The sequence below is a fragment of the Globicephala melas genome, chromosome 2 (assembly GCF_963455315.2).
Source record: "Globicephala melas chromosome 2, mGloMel1.2, whole genome shotgun sequence".
Lineage (NCBI taxonomy): Eukaryota > Metazoa > Chordata > Mammalia > Artiodactyla > Delphinidae > Globicephala > Globicephala melas.
In genome coordinates, this window is record NC_083315.2 from 2834583 (window position 1) to 2851878 (window position 17296).

Genomic DNA, 17296 nt, shown 5'->3' on the forward strand with positions numbered 1-17296 from the left:
CCAGGAAAATACTCTACAGAAGACACACTGAATTAAGGGAGTTCGTTCTGAGAAAGTCTCTTGCGGCCTATAATGAACTGGCACATGTTGACATCTGGCCAGATGTATTCTCCGCCTTAGCAGGGGTGTTGCCTGGATGCTTAGTTTTTCTGATTCGTTGGCTATTATAAATAGTGCTTGAGAGGATTGTTTCTTACTGCCCTATCTAAAGCACCCACCCCCCAAAATCACTGTCACATAAATCTGTTTCTATTCTTCAGAGTCTTTATGGCAACCCAATGCTCTATTCCTTACACGTTTGTTCACGGTCTACCTTCTCTTGATCACGACTTGTGCGTAAATCAGGTAACCTGGTCTATCTTGTTTATTACCTAGCATACAGTAGGTCCTCAGGAAATGGTTTTTGAATGAATCCATCTTTCGTGGATGTATATGTTGCTCTTAGACAATTTTCTCCTTAAGATTAATTCTTTGAGTCGTCAAATTCCTAGAGACAGAAAGTAGGACACAGTTGCCAGGGGCTGGCGGGGGGCAGGGGGAATGGGGAGTTCGTGTTTAATGGGTGCAGAGTTTCAACTGAGGAAGAGAAAAAAGTTCTGCAGGTGGATGGAGGTGATGGGCGCACAACAACGTGAATACACTTCATGCCACCGAACTGTACATTTTTAAATGGTTAAAATGGTAAATTTTATAGTACCTGTCTTTTACCACAAGAAAAATAAATGAATTCTTTGAATTGAAATTCTTGGGCTAAGGGTAAGTGTGTATATTTTACATTTGGGTATATGTTAATAAACTTTCCTCCAGAAGTTATGTCAGTTTACGCGCCAACTACCAGTTCAGGAGAATAAGCATTTCCCAGCAAGCTGGCAACATTCTTTGCTCAGTCTCTTTATTCTTTGTACTTGGTAGGTAAACACACGCACACACAACAATATAGTCATTTGTGTCACTATACTTAGTACTAAGAGTTGAGTATATTTTTATATGTTTGGCATTTCTTCTTTGGTAAAAAGCTTATGTGTTTCCTTTCCCATTTTTATTGGGCTATTTGTTTCCTTTTATTGATTTGTAGAAGACCTGTGATCAGTAAGGATATTAACTCTTAGTCTGTTATACAGTTTGCAAATATTTTTCCCAGTTTATTATTTCTCTTTAAATGTTATTTGTAATTTTCTGCTGTATGAAATTTAAAATTATGTGCTGTATCAATATAATGTTGGGATGAAAAAGTCCCTCATTCCAAGATGATAAAAATAGTCATCTATGCTTTTATCCAGGACATCTGTGGCTTTGTATTTTTATATTTGATGCATCTATATGTTGATGGTAAGCAGCAAAGAGCCAACTGAATCTTCTTTTAACAGACAAGTTATTCTATCATTGTTTATTATAAAGTCCATCTTTTCTCTCAGGAACTTGAAATGACATCTTTTTGTTGTAATGAACAGTCATATTCTGAGGCCCATTTCATTGCTCTATCCATCCCAGCACCTAGACGTGCCGTTCTGCGCACAGCGAGTTACCAATACATTCAGATGGTGCTTACTGCCATACATCCTATACTAGTGACTTGCCTTTAAGAGCTGATCCATCATTGGAAAGATTTTAAATTACGTAGAATTATAAATTGGAAAGGTACAGCCAGACAGAGAATTTCCTCTACTGGGAGTCAGCAAGGAAGATGCTTTGGCAAGGACGGGTGGTAGGAAGGAGAGGGCCTGGCTGGGATGATGGGCACAGCGTCAGGTCTGCCCTTGTATCCAAATCCCATTCCCCGGCGAGATTAACTCGGTCACCACGTGGTGGACGTTACGCTGGTGGTACTGAGTTCTCTCTCCGCTACTTATTGGCTTTGTGGTCTCGGATGGGTCACTAAAGCAATGTGCTTATCTCAAGGCAAAGAACAGCTCCCAGCATGATCATCCTATAGGTTAAACTGCACGTTTAGATGCACTCTGCAGATAGCATCTAAATGTTTATTATCATCATTACTATTACTGCGACTGCTGGAGGGGAAGACGGTTCCCCTCCCGCGTCTTCCTGCTTCTGCCCGTCCACCTGCACCCTGGCCCGGCCCCTTCCTTGTGACACATCCTTGTCCTCCAAGGAAGAGCTTCCAACAGAATGGCGAGGCTCAGAGGCCGCCACCCTTCGAGGGCGTGTTCCCAGGCAGAGGCCCCTCTGACGCACCTCGTCCAGGACACTGCTGGCTGCCTGTGCTTGTTCTCTCCCTACAGAGGGTCCTAACTCGCTAATTCTATCATTTACATTTCCTTGCGGGGGAGGAGGTCTTCGTGTCTGTGTGGTCGTCAGTCTAGATGGCAGGCTCTGATCCACCTCAACCCGTGAGCGCTGTGTTGGGGTCCCTGGGATATCACAAGGCCCTGTGTTTGGGATGCCATTCTGCCACTGTTCCTTGCGTGCTATCACAGGTGTTCCGCGGTGACACACAATCACACCTCAGGGGAGGGGGACTGACTGACAGAGACTTGGGACACTGCTAGTTCCCGAACGACGATACCATCCCGGATGTCAAAGCCTCACCTCTGTGACCTCTAAGCTCTGACAATTTCCCGTCCCCAGCCTGGGTCGGTCACTCCCACGGGGAGAGTCTGTGGAGGACACAGAGTGAGAGTTCAGTGGATGCCAGTTACTGTTACTGCTCTCAGCACGGGCTCTGCAGGCGGAGAAGTGGGGTCCTGTGACACGGGGAGCTGCTGCGCCTGGGTCTCCGCCCCAGCGTGCTCAGCCTACACTGATTCCTTGCCCTCCACGTGGCCTTGCCCTCCACCTCCAGCCCCTCTGGGCCCCCAGCTCTCTCGCGACCTGCTACTCTCTGGGTCCAGCCCACCCTTCGCCCCAGCCCCTGCCTTCCCTTCTCCAGTTTGCCAGGGCTCCTTACGTTCTGTCTCTGTTTCTCTGGGTGGTGTTTCACCAGGCAGCTCGCCAGGGCAGCTAGAAGAAAACCTGATGAGTGTTCAAGGCATCCCACGCCCAAGCAGGACGTGAGAGCTGCCAGCCAGCAGGGGGTTCTGTGAAGGACAGGCGCACAGCGAACCGTGGGCACGGCCAACCCTGGAGCCTGCTCTCGTTAGAGGGAGGCTGGGTAGCATCTGGCATCTCTGTGCATTCCTGCAACGCCTGTGCCACTTACTGGGGTCAGAGGTGGGCAAGACAGACGTGATTCTCAGCCTCCTTGGAACTCAGTCCAACGGGGGAGACAGACGAACACCACAAAACACGTGAATAAACAACCCAGTGTGGCGAGCGCTGTCCAGGCATGGCCTGGGTGCTGAGGTCAAGGCGAGGGGTCCCGGCCTGTAGGCCCACTCAGACCTGACGCCAGGGAAGCCCTCCCTGAATGCCTTAATCCCACTTTCAGCAAGAACTCTTTTCTCATCCCATACAGATTTGGAAAGACTTCCATCAGCTCCTCTTACATTTTGCGACTTTTCTAGTGACAAAAACAGAAACAAAAAATGATCACCAGGTGGTAAGTAGCGAAACCTGTAAAAGAGGGCATCCCTGGCCCCAGTCACACTTCCCTCTCTGTTTGCCCTTTGACACCTCTTACTTGATTGCATTGAGGCCTGGATTCATTTTTCCTGGCCCAAGGCCCATGCTAATTTACATGGCTCTTCCATAGGGGTCAGATCCAGGAAGACAGCAGGCCAGCCTGGATTCACAAACAGAGTCACATCCATCAAACAGCTATGAGCTCAATATACTCAGGGAGAAGAATGGAGGGTAATGAGAAATCCTACCGCGGCCTGAAAGCGTGACTCACCAGGGCTGCCCTGTGGTCAGGCTGATGGGTGAAGCACTCCATCATCCTTCTGTTCTCCTTGTCAAACACTTGTGGGATTCCATTTGGGGCTTTAGACATGTAATTACGGTTCCCATTGTTTCCAGAGCCAGAACGAAACCTCAGATGATACGATTAATTGTGAGCTAAGTGGAGTGCCCTCTTTCGTTGTATGCCCTCTTCTGCGACGTTCATACAAATCCTCGTTTCCTGCAGCAACACTGTATACTGCCGAACCACACAAGCCCCTAAGATCCACGTCCATGTCGTCATATTTAGCTGTTGTTCCGAGTGGGGAACTGGTGACTGACTTACAGCTGGGGCTAAAAGCCACCGTGGGAAACTCTATTCTTTCGCTGATGTGTTGGCATTATCAATAATTCTTTTGGTCACTGGCAGTGTTTATTCATTTATTCACATATTCATTCATTCGATCAATCAACAAAGACAATTTTAGGTCTGTTACGTGGGAGGAACTGTACTAAGTGCAAGGTGAAAAGGCATGGTCTCTGAACTAAAAATAGAGCTGCCGTATGATCCAGCAATCCCACTCCTCGGCACTTACCCAGACAAAACTCTAATTCTGAAAGATACGTGCACCCCTATGTTCACAGCAGCACTATTCACAATAGCCAAGACGTGGAAGCAACCTAAATGTCCATCGACAGACGAATGGATAAAGAAGATGTGGTACATATATACAATGGAATACTACTCAGCCATAAAAAAAGAACAAAATCATGCCATTTTGCAGCAACGTGGATGGACCTAGAGAATATCATACTAAGTGAAGTAAGTCAAAGAAAGACAAATATATGATATCACTTGTATGTGGAATCTAAAATATGACACAAATGAACTTATCTATGAAAGAGAAACAACCTCACAGACATAGAGAACAGACTTGTGGTTGTCAGGGGGAGGGAAGGTGGGAGAGGGAAGGAGTGGGAGTTTGGGATGAGCAGCTGCAAACTCATATCTATAGGATGGATAAACAACAAGGTCCTACTGTAGAGCACAGGGAACTATATTCAATATCCTGTGATAAACCATCGTGGATAAGAACATGAAAAAGAATACATACATGTGTATAACTGAATCACTTTGCTGTACAGCAGAGATCAACACAACATTGTAAACCTACTATACTTCAGTAAATTTTAAAAACCTCGAAAAGGCATGGTCTCTGGCCTCAAAACTGCCCGGCTGGGAAGGCGTCCCCCTTGGGGCAGGTGTTGTATCCGAGTCACCTGGGCAGTCACATGTGTCTGCTCTTCTCACCCCAGACTCGTCCGAGATTTGGATTTGCCAGGTCCAGAGAGAGGCCCTGGCGTGTGGATTATGAAAAAACAAGACTCCTACGATAGTTCTGATTACACCCTTGGGTGGTGAACCACTGGTCTAGTGATCTTTCCAGAACTCTGTAGAAATCAGCTCCTTTTCGTGGGGCAGTAGGTCCGCAAGCCCCTCTTGGCCCAAGATGTCAGGAGCTGCCCTGGGCCAGGGGTAACACGGGCTCCCGAGGGCCTGTTCCCGGGCACGGGGTCGGGCCTGCACCGGCCACCTGCTCTCATGCCGACTCTGGCTGGGGCATCTCTGCTGTAGTCTGTCCCTGGCCGGGAGCACCCCTTTGTGCTGAGCTTACCTGGTCCCCTGACCTCCTCCCTGGCTCCGAAAGCCCGCCTTCTGGGGTTGGCTCTGAGGTTACACCTCATGACTGTCTCAGCCCCCTTCTCAGTGCCGTGGGGACCCAGGGCACCTGGCTCTGTGGGCTGAGGAACGTGGAGACGCCGAAGAGGTCAGAAAAGTGGCATTTAGGGAAGTGTCAAAGCTCAGAGGAGGTGCTGGGCAGGGAGGCCCCGCCACCGAGGAAGGTAAACAGAGAGGGTGAGCCGGGCTCTGACAGCAGCTTCCGAGCGCGGGGTGGGGGTGGGGGGTGGGGGGCGGGGACAGTTAAAGGCCTGGGCGCAAAGCAGGCCTCGGAAGGGTCGCAGCCCCGCCGGGCCGGGCACCGCCCTCCCGCTCTGCCCCGTGCAGCAGTCAGTGTGGCCAAGCTCCGGTCCGAACACCGCACAGTCGCTGCAGGACCGTCACTCTTGAGTGACCGGCAACGGTCTGCCTCAGCTCGTGAACGGCTGAGTGTTGTTTCTCATTGCTAGCGTCACGCCTGATTATTTTGGACATGACGTTCTGGCCTGAATACGGCTGACACTGGGGACGAGTCAGAGATGGTGCGTTCACCGTTTTACAACGTAAGGCTGCGTATGTAGAGCCTGGGCCGGCCAGCCAGGGTTTAGGGTCCGTAGGTCTCCTGAATGGATGAATGCGGTCACTCCAGAGAGTCTTACTTAAACCCAAATAAGCTGGAAAAGTACAAGTAAAACCAGAATTAGCTGCTGTATGTTTGCTAACTGTGGCGATTTGCTGGGTTTTGACCTTCAATCATCACATCCTCTCGCAGCGCGTCATCCGTGGGTTCATTTGCTCGGCTTTCCCTGCGGTGGGGGGGGGGTGTCACAGGCGGTGCCTCGGAAGCCGACCCCAAACCACGCCTCCTTCCTCATGGCCACACCCCCTCCCCTCATACATGGACCACCAGGCACACATGCAGATAAAGTGAACAGACGTGGTTCCCTGTCCCTCAAGTCGCCCCGTCGGGTGAGGGTGACAGCCACAGAGCAACCGTTCCAAGGTGATGGAGCCTGTGGTAGCGTCTGCCCGGGGGCTTGAGGACGCAGAGCGGAGAAGCCAGGAGCACCGCTCTGCAGAGCCCGTGGCGCACGGTCAGATCGGGGGCGTGCACGGAGGGCAGGCCGGGAGGCAGCTCCGCGCCGAAGCCTGACCCGTTGCTCCGTGAGTGGCTGTCCTGCGTGTGCCATTCCCGCCCCTCGGGCACTTCGGCGTGACCACGGTCCACCCGCAGCCGCCCTCCAGGGCCTCAGCTCAGCTGGAAGAGAAAACTCAGCCCCTTGTTCTCGGGACACAGGGAGGGAGCCGGCGGCGGGCGTTTATTTCTCTTCTTCTGGCCGTTGAAACAAACCACACCGAACTGCTGCTGGGATCCCCGTGCAGGTGTCCCACAGACCTGGCAGCACACGGGTCTCCTCCGGGTGCGGCCCCGATGGAAACACGTCCTGAGCCCTCAGAGAGGTCTGTGGCGCGAGGCTAAGAATAGGCGAGCAGAGCAGCCCCGGCTCAGGGATCAGTGTGCTTTGCAGGCCCCAGGAAAGGCAGCTGTAGCAATTTCAGGCCAAGCCTCAGGGTCGTGAGAGACTTCCCAGCTTGGCTCCGGGAGCTGGGAAAGACGGGCAGGATGTGGTGCAGTGGCCGTGTGCGGTCTGCAGGGCCAGCTCCCAGCAAAAAGCCTCCTACAGACGCTTTGAACAGTGCTAACCAGTTTGAAAAAACAAAAGAGCGCGCGCGCGCGCACACACACACACACACAGCCCCCGAACAGCTCTTTGCTTTAATCTCCTTCAGTGGAAACTGGGATTTGGGGCAGTTCTCATAGCGGGCGGCCAGCTCTTGGTTTTCAGGATCTTCTGAGTATGTACAGACATCAGCAAGGCCGTGAAAAACACAGCGTGTACCCTGATAAAGCCACACGTGTCCCAGGTTGACGGACGTGAGTGATGGCCAAAACCCAGAGCAACAACTTCTCGGTGCTGACCTGCAAAGGACCTGGCCAAGCCCGGTGTGTGACGGTGCAGGAGTCCCTTTTCTAGCCCCTCCCTGCCAACACCTCTCCCCTCCGCCCTTCCAGCCGTGGAGCCCGTCCGCTGACCGTTGGCATAGTTTCATCCAGGGGACATGGGTCCGAGGGACTGGAATGGGAATAGGGTTCAGTCCTGATTCAGTGTGTTCTAGGGCAGAAAAAGCACTTCCTCTTGGCTTCTGAACTCCTTCCTGAAGAGAAGAGCAAAAAGCCGCTTCCAGGAAGGCAGAGCAACATAGTCACCCCTGCGTCCCCAGGGAACCACTTCAGGGGGCTTCTCTTAGCAGCAGGTGGATGAGCTCTTTTCCAACCAAGTGTGTGAAACCTGAGACGCTCTGAGCACATTGCTGGTGAGTCATGCTGAGGGGGGTGACTCAGTTTTAGACTCTGATAAGGATCGTTACCGGAATCCCTAGGGCACCTGCCATCAACATTTTGGAGCGCACACATTTTATAAACACGGAAAGGCTCTACCCTCTTACTTTTCATTTCTCTATTCTTTTGATTTACCTCAAGCGAGGCACTCCATTTTCTCCCCAGCTTCGTGGAGATGTAACTGACAAGGCCCTACTCTTTAAAATCCCCACGTAGAGGAAAAGATCTTCTTAAACAGATTGTTCTCTTGCTCTTTCCCGACCCGGAGAAGAGTCTTTCTTCCAAATACATCCTCCTTGACGGCTGTAAGATGGGATTGACGGGAAAGGACGGGAGAGGGAATTAGTATTTCCTAAGCGACCGCTGGATTCCGGTTCGATGAACAGCCAGTGAAGCAGATTTCTAACGTGGGCAGGTCCCCTCCATCGGACTAGCTGAAGACACCTGGAGACAGGTAGCGTGTGTGAAGGCTGCAGCCTGAGGTCACGCGGTCCAGGTTCGTGGAGACGCCGAGTCACCTGCTCCACGGGTTTGTGTGCATTTCGTGAGCTGACCCTCGAGCAGTCAGCACGGTATCCAGCACAGAGGACGTGCTCGGGAAACGCGAACTCCTTCTCCAGTTATATCATTCCCGGCCCATAGCTCTGAAACCCATAGTTTATGTTCACTAAACACCGATTCATTTGGAAAGACAGACCCGGCATTAACCACAGCTGCGGTACAAGAACCATGACTTGTGTTGATGCATATTTCGGGGGGAAAAGGCACAGAGTGACGAGCAAATAGCTTGCCGTTTGGTGGCCTAGTTACTAGGCTGTGCTTCTTGCACCAGCAGAGTTAAAGCTTTTGCCAAGTAGGAAAAGACTGCGCTCCCGGGGGGTCATTAACTCACCGCGCGGCTCAGGCTCTTACTTGAGCCTTCTCCCTTTCATTCCAAAGAGATTTTTTGCAGTTATTCCATTTAGTTCTAAAGACCTGAAGTGTTATGGGATAAATCTGCTTATGGTGACGGATGGGCCTTTGGACAACCCAGGGCTTTGCTTCGAGGGCGCTTTTATGAGCGCTGAACATCACTCAGCAGGGAAAGAGCCCAGCACCCCAACCGAGAAGTGTGTGTTCCTCTCGCGTTGCAGAGAGACCAGGTGACTTGTTTAAAAGTGCCCGACAGATTGGTGACAGGCAAAGTGGGCTGCCCTCGGCCATACTCTCACACGGAGGGAAAACGAAGGAGCAGGTCAATCCGCTGCCCATCTGCCTTTAATTAGAAACAAAGGAAGTCAGGGCTTTTTATCCACCGGAGAAAAACAGTGAAACTTGACTAGCTAAACACTGAAAATCCCTGTCATCGAGAGTCCATGGGATTGAGCTTCTGGAAGGCCAGCCCAGCGGTAAACGCTGGTGACGTGGCTGCCCAGCTGGAGTGGCTGCAGAGAGTCATGGGATGGAGCACCGTCAGCAGCTGGTACAGGACTGGGGAGCGCGCCCCGCCTTGCCGCCTGCCCTGGGGCCCGCAGGGCCGGTCGTGGGCCACTGTGCTCTGACCTCCCGAGGAGAGAATGGCACCAAGCATTCTTCCCGTTCCAGATGCAAACCCAAGACCTTGAGTCCAAATGTTCTCAGTGCAGGGAAAACGTTCTGAGACCTCAGAAAACTCATTCCCCCGGAGACCATTTTCCTGACTTGTAATTGGGTCGGTGATCATCCGTTTTAGAAAGGTTTGGGGTGGTCCAGTTTCCTCTGGGAACCCTGGAGGTTTCATGGTTTCAGTTTCCGGAGTTTTCTGCTGGCCTCGGAGTTCCAGGGAAAACTGAACTTGCTGAGGAAGCGAGCGCCAGCTGTTTGGCCGCAGAGGTAGTTTCATGCTGAGGAAAAGAAAACCCAATTCGGATTCCTTCCCCTTTCTTGAGACGAGCGAGGGAGCTGGCCTGAGCACAGCCTGTGTGCAGAGGCAGGCTTTGAAAGTTTCATCCCTGGTATACCTGCAGAAGAAAGATCTGAAAATTTCAGAAAGACTGAGAATTCCAAAACATTGTGTAATGAGCTATACATTTTTTTTCACAAGTGTCATTAGATCTCCTGCCACCACCTCTAAGCGTCAAGCATCACCCTCCCTAAGGGCCCGAGTCGGCTGTGACTGGGGACAGTGTGAGTCTCTGGTTTCCACGCACTTGAACGCAGCCCTCTAATCTGAAGTATGCAAACTAGGTTTTCTCCCTTCAGAAAGATGATCCCATACAATTTGGTTGAGAAGCTACGCACATTTTACAGCGAGGGGATAGGGGCCATCCAAAAGGATGGAAATTGCTCAAATGAACAACGTGCATTTCCTCTCCTCCCCGGGGGAAAATAAATGCAAAAACATCTGTTGTGCAAGTTAAAGCTACTCTTCAACTCCTCCAACTTTCTCAGTCCTTGTTTCCGTACAGCAGGGCACTAACAGAAGGCAAGGTGGCTTTTTTTTTTTTTTTTTTTTTAATGCACGCACAGAGAATCCGAGCTACAACAAATGGTCCAGGGCACCAGTGTGGAGACTGAGAATAGCAAGTCAGGACAGTCAGCTTCTAGAACAAGTTGGTGGAGGGTCCCTGTGACGACAGAACTAGTTGAGGAGTGTCAGCAAGCATCCCTGGGCAGCCTGGGTGGTCCTCCAGCCCGAGGGGTCATTACCCTGCTCTCTGTAACAATAAACGTCAGAAAGCACAGCCCATCTCCCTAAGTGAGCAGAAACCTTTCCCCACTTTTCCAGCCCCATCAAATATTTCTCCTTCCAAAGGCAGGTCGTGTGTTTCTTGAAGCTAATCAAGTAGGGACAGTTTGAGGTGCAGGTGGAGAGTCACCTCTTTGAGGTCACTAGATTCAAGCCTTCACCATCTGTTCTGGGGGAGCCCAAGGAGCCCCCGTGGGCATCAGATGGGAATTTCCACCTCCCAGCTACAGAGCCACTGTGGGAAGATCCGGCAACACCAGGTCCGGAGCTCCGTATCCAATTAGGGCAGGTATTTTGCCAAATGCCAGACACAAGTTGGTTTTCTTCTTTCCCTTCAGAGTTGCTCTGGCTAATTTCATTAGGTCCCTGAGCTTGGCATCAAGACCAATTAGAAGAGAATAAGGATAAAGTCCGGGAGTGTGCAGGGCTAAATAGATAAAAAAAAAAAAAAGCCCTCGCTCATAGATCCCAGTGGAGCTTTCTGGCAGGAGCCACTTTCCAGCATCAAAGCCATTTGGAAGTTATCTATAAGATGTTTGACCTTTTAGCTGATAGAGCTGCTTTGGTCTGATTTGCAAAATACGCGAAGTTTTCCAGCCATGACCTTGGCTTTCCGCTTCTTTTTATTTCTTCTTTTGTCTCTTGAACCAGACTATTCTCTGAGTGTAGTCTGGTTCCACTGGCCAAAGATGTTAGAAGCAAGGGCTGGGTTCAGATATGTCACTCAGTCCAGCCTTTTTGCCCCTCACGATGAAGGAATTCTGTGCAAAGACCTTATCATTGCTGATCTTGGCACATTCCGACAGCCCGCCTGTGTGGGCCCCAGACAAGCCCACACTGTGGCCAGCTGGATGGATGTCACCGGGGAACCCTCTCATCTCAGAGGGTCACTTCCTTTCTCAGGCTACAGCCACAAGAGCGGTGTCAACTGGGGCTGGGAAAGTAGGCCAAACCAGAACTGGAGGAAAACCAGGGGGTGTGTTTGGAGGCGTCTGTGATCCACAGAGAGACAGATACCTCCTCTCTGCTGAGAGTGACTTGGGGATTATCTCCATTTGCCTTCAGTTCCTAAAGGTCATGCACTGTGGTCCAAACCATGTAATTCACTGAAATCTGCACAGATGAACTAGATTTTTGCATCCAAATTTCTTTTCTAAGAATCAGCGTGTTTCTGTCTTGTGATCTTGTGTCTCCAGATATTGCCAAGCGTGTGTGCGCAGGGTGTGGATACACTGGGGCCAAACCTGGGTGGCCATCTGTGTGCAGACGTGTTCCTCATATGTCCTCCTCTGCCAGTTTGCTGCCTGAAACCTCAAACAGGAAACGAAATCTTTAATTCTACCATCTGAGCCAAGGCCTCTGCCAAGAGGAAAAGATGCCTGTGGAAAACATCCCACGAGATTTTCGATGATGTGCGGATTCTTGCCTGAGGTTAAGCTCTGAAGGAAGCTGGTGGCGGGGGTGGGAAAGGGGTGGTCAAGAACAGGCGGTCCGTGGGTCCCAGAAAAAAGAAAAGTGTATCTGGAAGGGCACCAGAAGGGACACGCAGAGAAAGGAAGACAACTTCACCTACGCCACACCTTGCCTGGGCATCGGTGGGTTATTCTCTCGGCATCAGCAGAGCAGGCCTGTGGGTGAGAGCTCTCAGTGGATGGGAAGCTACTTTTCTCCACACCAAGGTCAACGGCAAACAAAGCTGCCTTTGTGTCCGGTTCACCCTGAACTTTGCTGACCACCCTGCCCCCAGCAGAGCCGGGAGGAGCTGACTCGATCGCGAGATCCAGCTCCCATTCACCTGGTTATAGACACAGGGACGCAGCCATGGGTTTCCAAACCTTTGCTCCTGACGTGCCTTCAAGGGCAGGTATCCACAGGCCCGTGGGTCTCCAAATTGGGAGAAGTAATATTAAAGCAGCATCTGCTCTAGATCCAATCTCCAACCACCTGGCCCTTTCCATCAGGTCCTCCAGAAGGCCGAAATAACCTTTAACACGGTCCAGGAAGAGGATCTTATCAGAAAGAGGGCTGAAAGAAGACCAAGCTCACTCCCCCCTCTTCCCTTCCCTGACTTAGCGAGGCAAGCTCCTCTACTCGTCTGTTCTCCTCCTTGATGGCCCTGGTGGGAACGAAACGTAAAGGACCCGCACGTAACCTTTGCTCATAATCACTTCTTAACCCTTTTGCCAACAAGTACAGGCAGAGCCCATGGTGTGTACGTACAACGGAAACTCAACTGCTGAAACGCCTGGGGATGTACTTGGTCTAGACCACCTGGGACCAAGTTGAAGGGACTGGATCCCAGCTGGCTGACTCTTCACCTTGAAAAAACTGCAAGAGTTGCCCAAAGGCCTGGAATCACCAGTTGTATTTTACAGTATTGTGCCTATTCTATTTACAGTAGCCTACTTATAACAGTCTATTTACAGTTTATTTACACCGAAGCGACCTAAATGTCCATCGACAGATGAACGGATAAAGAAGATGTGGTGCATATATACAATGGAATATGGCTCAGCCATCAAAAAGAATGAAATAACGCCATTTGCAGCAACATGGATGGACCTAGAGATGATCATACTAAGCAAAGTATTGACGGGTCAGAAAGAGAAAGAGAAATACCATATGATATCACTTATAGGTGGAATCTAAAATATGACACAAATGAACCTATCTACAAAACAGAAACAGACTCACAGACATAGAGAACAGACTGGTGGTTGCCAAAGGGGAGGGGGTGGTGGAGGGATGGAGTGGGAGTTTGGGGATTAGCAGATGCAAACTAGTATATACAGGAACGATAGACAACAAGGTCCTACTGTACAGCACAGGGAACTATATTCAATATCCTGTGATAAACCATAATGGAAAAGAATATAAAAAAAATGCATATATATATAATCACTTTGCCGTACAGCAGAAATGAACACAACATTGTAAATCAACTATACTTCAATAAAATAAATTTTTAAAATAACATAAAATATTGTGCCTATGAACACAATGCACAGTATTTGGTTTCACTATCAACATGTGTTTCAGCATAATTAAAGCCATTTCATTCCTTGAAAAAATGTACAATCTTATATCCATAGTTAGGGTCTGAGTTCCGGAGTGCCTTTTAGTTCTTTAGCATTTCATCTTTTTAAGAAATCGTATAACATATGGAAAGAAAATGGAAAGATTACTCACTTGACTGGAATCAGATTTGAAATCCCTCTGAATGTGTTTCCTAACACTTCCTCATTGATTGCCTCGGAAATAAATAACCGCACGCGGTAGCGTCGTAAGATTTCTCTTATTACTCTGCTTCTAAAATAAATTCCCAAGAAAGTGCGCAACGTATCAAAATAGCATTTTCAGTATCTGCCAACCTCACGCTCGCATCTCAGCAAGAAAGCATGCAACGAGTGAGTAAAGTGCCTCCTTGTCAAACATAAATGTGGCAAATTCTAAGGCGGCTCCTCTTCCACTGAATTGTCTCAGCACGCAGAGCAGCGGGGACAGGGTTTGCTACGGGACCCAGGCAAAAACCCAAACTTCAGATGATTTCTCCAGGAGGGTATTATATTACGTTCCTGGGAGAAATGACGAGATTTTCGCGGTGAAACGGCACATTTTCTTTCCGAACCCCCTGCTCTCTTTAAATGCGTTCGAGTCTCCGGAATACGTGTGCCTGCCGGGCCGCTGGGTCGCACACAGAGTCCCCGGGATGCTAAGGAACTCTGTAACCTCACTGGCTGCTGCGGTTTCCACGAGGCCTGACCTCCTCTGGACTCACCCTGACCCCGCACACATGCTTTCCAAGAGACACAGCCTTGTCTTGTCTGGAGCACCGTGTGATGAGAAAGCAGCCGGGCCCTCCCACCCAGCAGCCACGGTCGCTCCGCACAGCCTCCGCCCGCCTCTGGCGGGGCGGCAATGGCTCTGCCTTGGCTGTCCTCAGAGGTGTCTAGTGGCCCAGCGATCCAGGGCGTGGCTCGCCCGGAGCCCAGGCTCGGCCAGACTCACGGAGTGCCAGGCGCTGTCTGCTCGGAGCCTTGGGAGTGACACAGGGGCCCGTGGCAGCCGTGCCCCACGTGGCCTTGGGCGGCAGGAAGGGGTCTCAGTCACCTGGCGCCAGCTGCCCAACGACTCCACCCAGAGCGCAGAGACCATCCAGGGGCCTATCCAACCCGACAGCCCCTCATCGCTCACAAGCTTTCCCTGCAGACTCCCTAAATCCCGGCCCCCCAGGCCCCGTTTTTAATCCAGCTCTCTCTCCATTTCTCTCTACACCGAATAAGATCCCTTGCCCTACCAAACTGGACTTCTGGTTCCTGTTTTCAACGCCCCAATGCCAGCCTCTGACCCCAGACACTCTAAAAGCCTCTCAGCAATGATCTCCACACTCAATTCCACGTCCTCCGATTCAAGGATTACCCTATAACCAACTTTCTTTTCCAAGTACACACCTCTGGGGTTTCCCTGGTGGCGCAGTGGTTGGGAGACCGCCTGCCGATGCAGGGGACACGGGTTCCCGCCCCGGTCCGGGAAGATCCCACGTGCCGCGGAGCGGCTGGGCCCGTGAGCCGTGGCCGCTGAGCCTGCGCGTCCGGAGCCTGCGCGTCCGGAGCCTGCGCCCCGCGGCGGAAGAGGCCGCAGCGGTGAGAGGCCAGCGTACCGCAAAACAAACAAACAAACAAAAACAAACAAATACACACCTCGGGTCGTGTTACAATGTCATTCTCCTGCTCACAGACTTCCAGCGGCTTCTCACGGCCTGGAGTTTCCGTAGCTGGGTGCCCTGGCCCTGCTGCCTGTTTGCGTAAATAAAATTTTATTGGCACGCAGCCACACCCCTCATTTACATATTGTTTACAGCTGCGTCCATGCTCTGACGGCGGAGCTGAGTCATCGTGACGGAGAGCACGTGGCTTGAAACGCCTAAAGTACGATTTATCCCTTCACAGAGAACATCGGCTGACCCCTGCTCTAAAACGTGGTCCCATATTTCCTTTTGCAGTTTCATGTCTTTAGAGCCTGGGCGCTCCTGCCTTTAGGGCCTTGATTTCCACTAGTCCACTCTCTGCTGGGGGAAATGTACCCTCCAGGTCCATCCCAAGTGGACCCACTCACAGACACTTTCAATGCCGTCTCTCCCTGCTTTGGACCCATCACACACTGTTATGGCATTTTGCAAGTTCTGACTTTTATTGTAAGTGTTAATGTGTGTTTCCCATCCCGGTTGAGTCTGGAATCTCCCGGAGGGCGGGAGCCAGGTCTCAACCATCTTAAGCTCTTTTAACCCAGCTCCCTGCAGTGTCATTCAATAGCTATTTGGAGACTTACTTGACTCAAAAACTGGGAGTCTTTTCTTCCAGTGGCTTCCAGAATAAATCATCAACATTCTCCCAGATGCCCACGGGCATCCCAACACCACCCAATTCAAGGGGGAGTTAGAGTGAAAAGAGACAGTGGTCTTAACGGATTTTGCTTCAAATCTCTTACTTTTGCAAACAAAACAAAACAAAACAAATTACCATATGGTAAGGGCCCTTCCCAGGGCTTTGGAAGGAGTCAGGGCAAGTGAGGGGCTCCGAAGCTTAGCTTTATCAGCTGCTCGGCAATTTACCTCTGGATAGAGGAGTCACTCAGGTGTGAAGCCTTTAATGCGATTGCCCAGAGAGAGCTGGTCCAAGAGGTACTGTGCTCTGTGCTAATGAGGGTTCCAGACGCAGCTGGCACTCATCACGCAGGCATCCCCATGGCATAACAAGAGCCTACTACATTTTTTCTTTAATCTGGGTTTTTTAAATCTTGCAGGTTTGCTATGGAAAACAGTTTGGTAGTTCCTCAAAAAGCTAAGTGTAGAATTACTGTATGACCCGGCAATTCTGCTCCTAGGTATATCCCCAAAAGAATTGCAAGTAGGAACTGGAAAAGATACTTATACACCCATCTTCATAGCAGCATTACTCACAACAGCCAAAAGGTGGAAGCAACCCAATGTCCATCAACAAATGAATGGATAAGCAAAGTGTATGTATACGATGGAAAATTATGCAGCTGTAAAAAGGAATGATGTTCTGATGTATGATACAACATGGACAGACCTTGAAAATATTATGCTAGGTAACATAAGCCACGAGAGGACACATATTTTGTGATTCCACTTACATGGAATATCTAGAACAGGAAAATTCCTAGAGACAGAAAATAGATCAGAGTTTACTAGGGGCTGGAGAAAGTGGGGAAGGGGAAATATTACTTAGTTGTTTTGAGAGGTTCTATTTGGGATGATGAGAAAGTTTGGGAAATATACAGTGATAACGGTTGTACAACACTGTGAATGTAATGAATGCCGCTGAACTGTACACTTAAGAATTGGTAAAATGGGGGCTTCCCTGGTGGCGCAGTGGTTGAGAGTCCACCTGCCGATGCAGGGGACGCGGGTTCGTGCCCCGGTCCGGGAAGATCCCACGTGCCGCGGAGTGGCTGGGCCCGTGAGCCATGGCCGCTGAGCCTGCGCGTCCGGAGCCTGTGCTGTGCAACGGGAGAGGCCACAGCGGTGAGAGGCCTGCGTACCTCAAAAATAAATAAATAAAATAAAACAATGGTCTTTAAAAAAAAAAAAAAAGAATTGATAAAATGGTACATTTATGCTATGTATATTTTGCCACAATACCAAAATAAGGGAGGTAGTATCTGAGCA

At 50.3% G+C, this 17296-nt stretch overlaps 1 protein-coding gene across 6 annotated transcripts in view; it reads right to left on the minus strand.

Moving 5' to 3' along the window:
* Positions 1–17296, minus strand: part of ZNF438 (zinc finger protein 438) — a 498265-nt gene that overhangs the window by 363189 nt on the left and 117780 nt on the right. The window contains exon 10 of one of the 6 annotated variants that reach the window (XR_009560633.1): positions 15306–15401. The exons of 4 other annotated variants lie outside the window; for them this stretch is intronic. The gene's annotated coding sequence lies outside the window, so the exon portion shown is untranslated. Of the gene's footprint in view, positions 1–15305; positions 15402–15954; positions 17162–17296 lie in introns of those variants that run through there. One more of the 6 variants, XR_011377150.1, reaches the window with a different exon arrangement.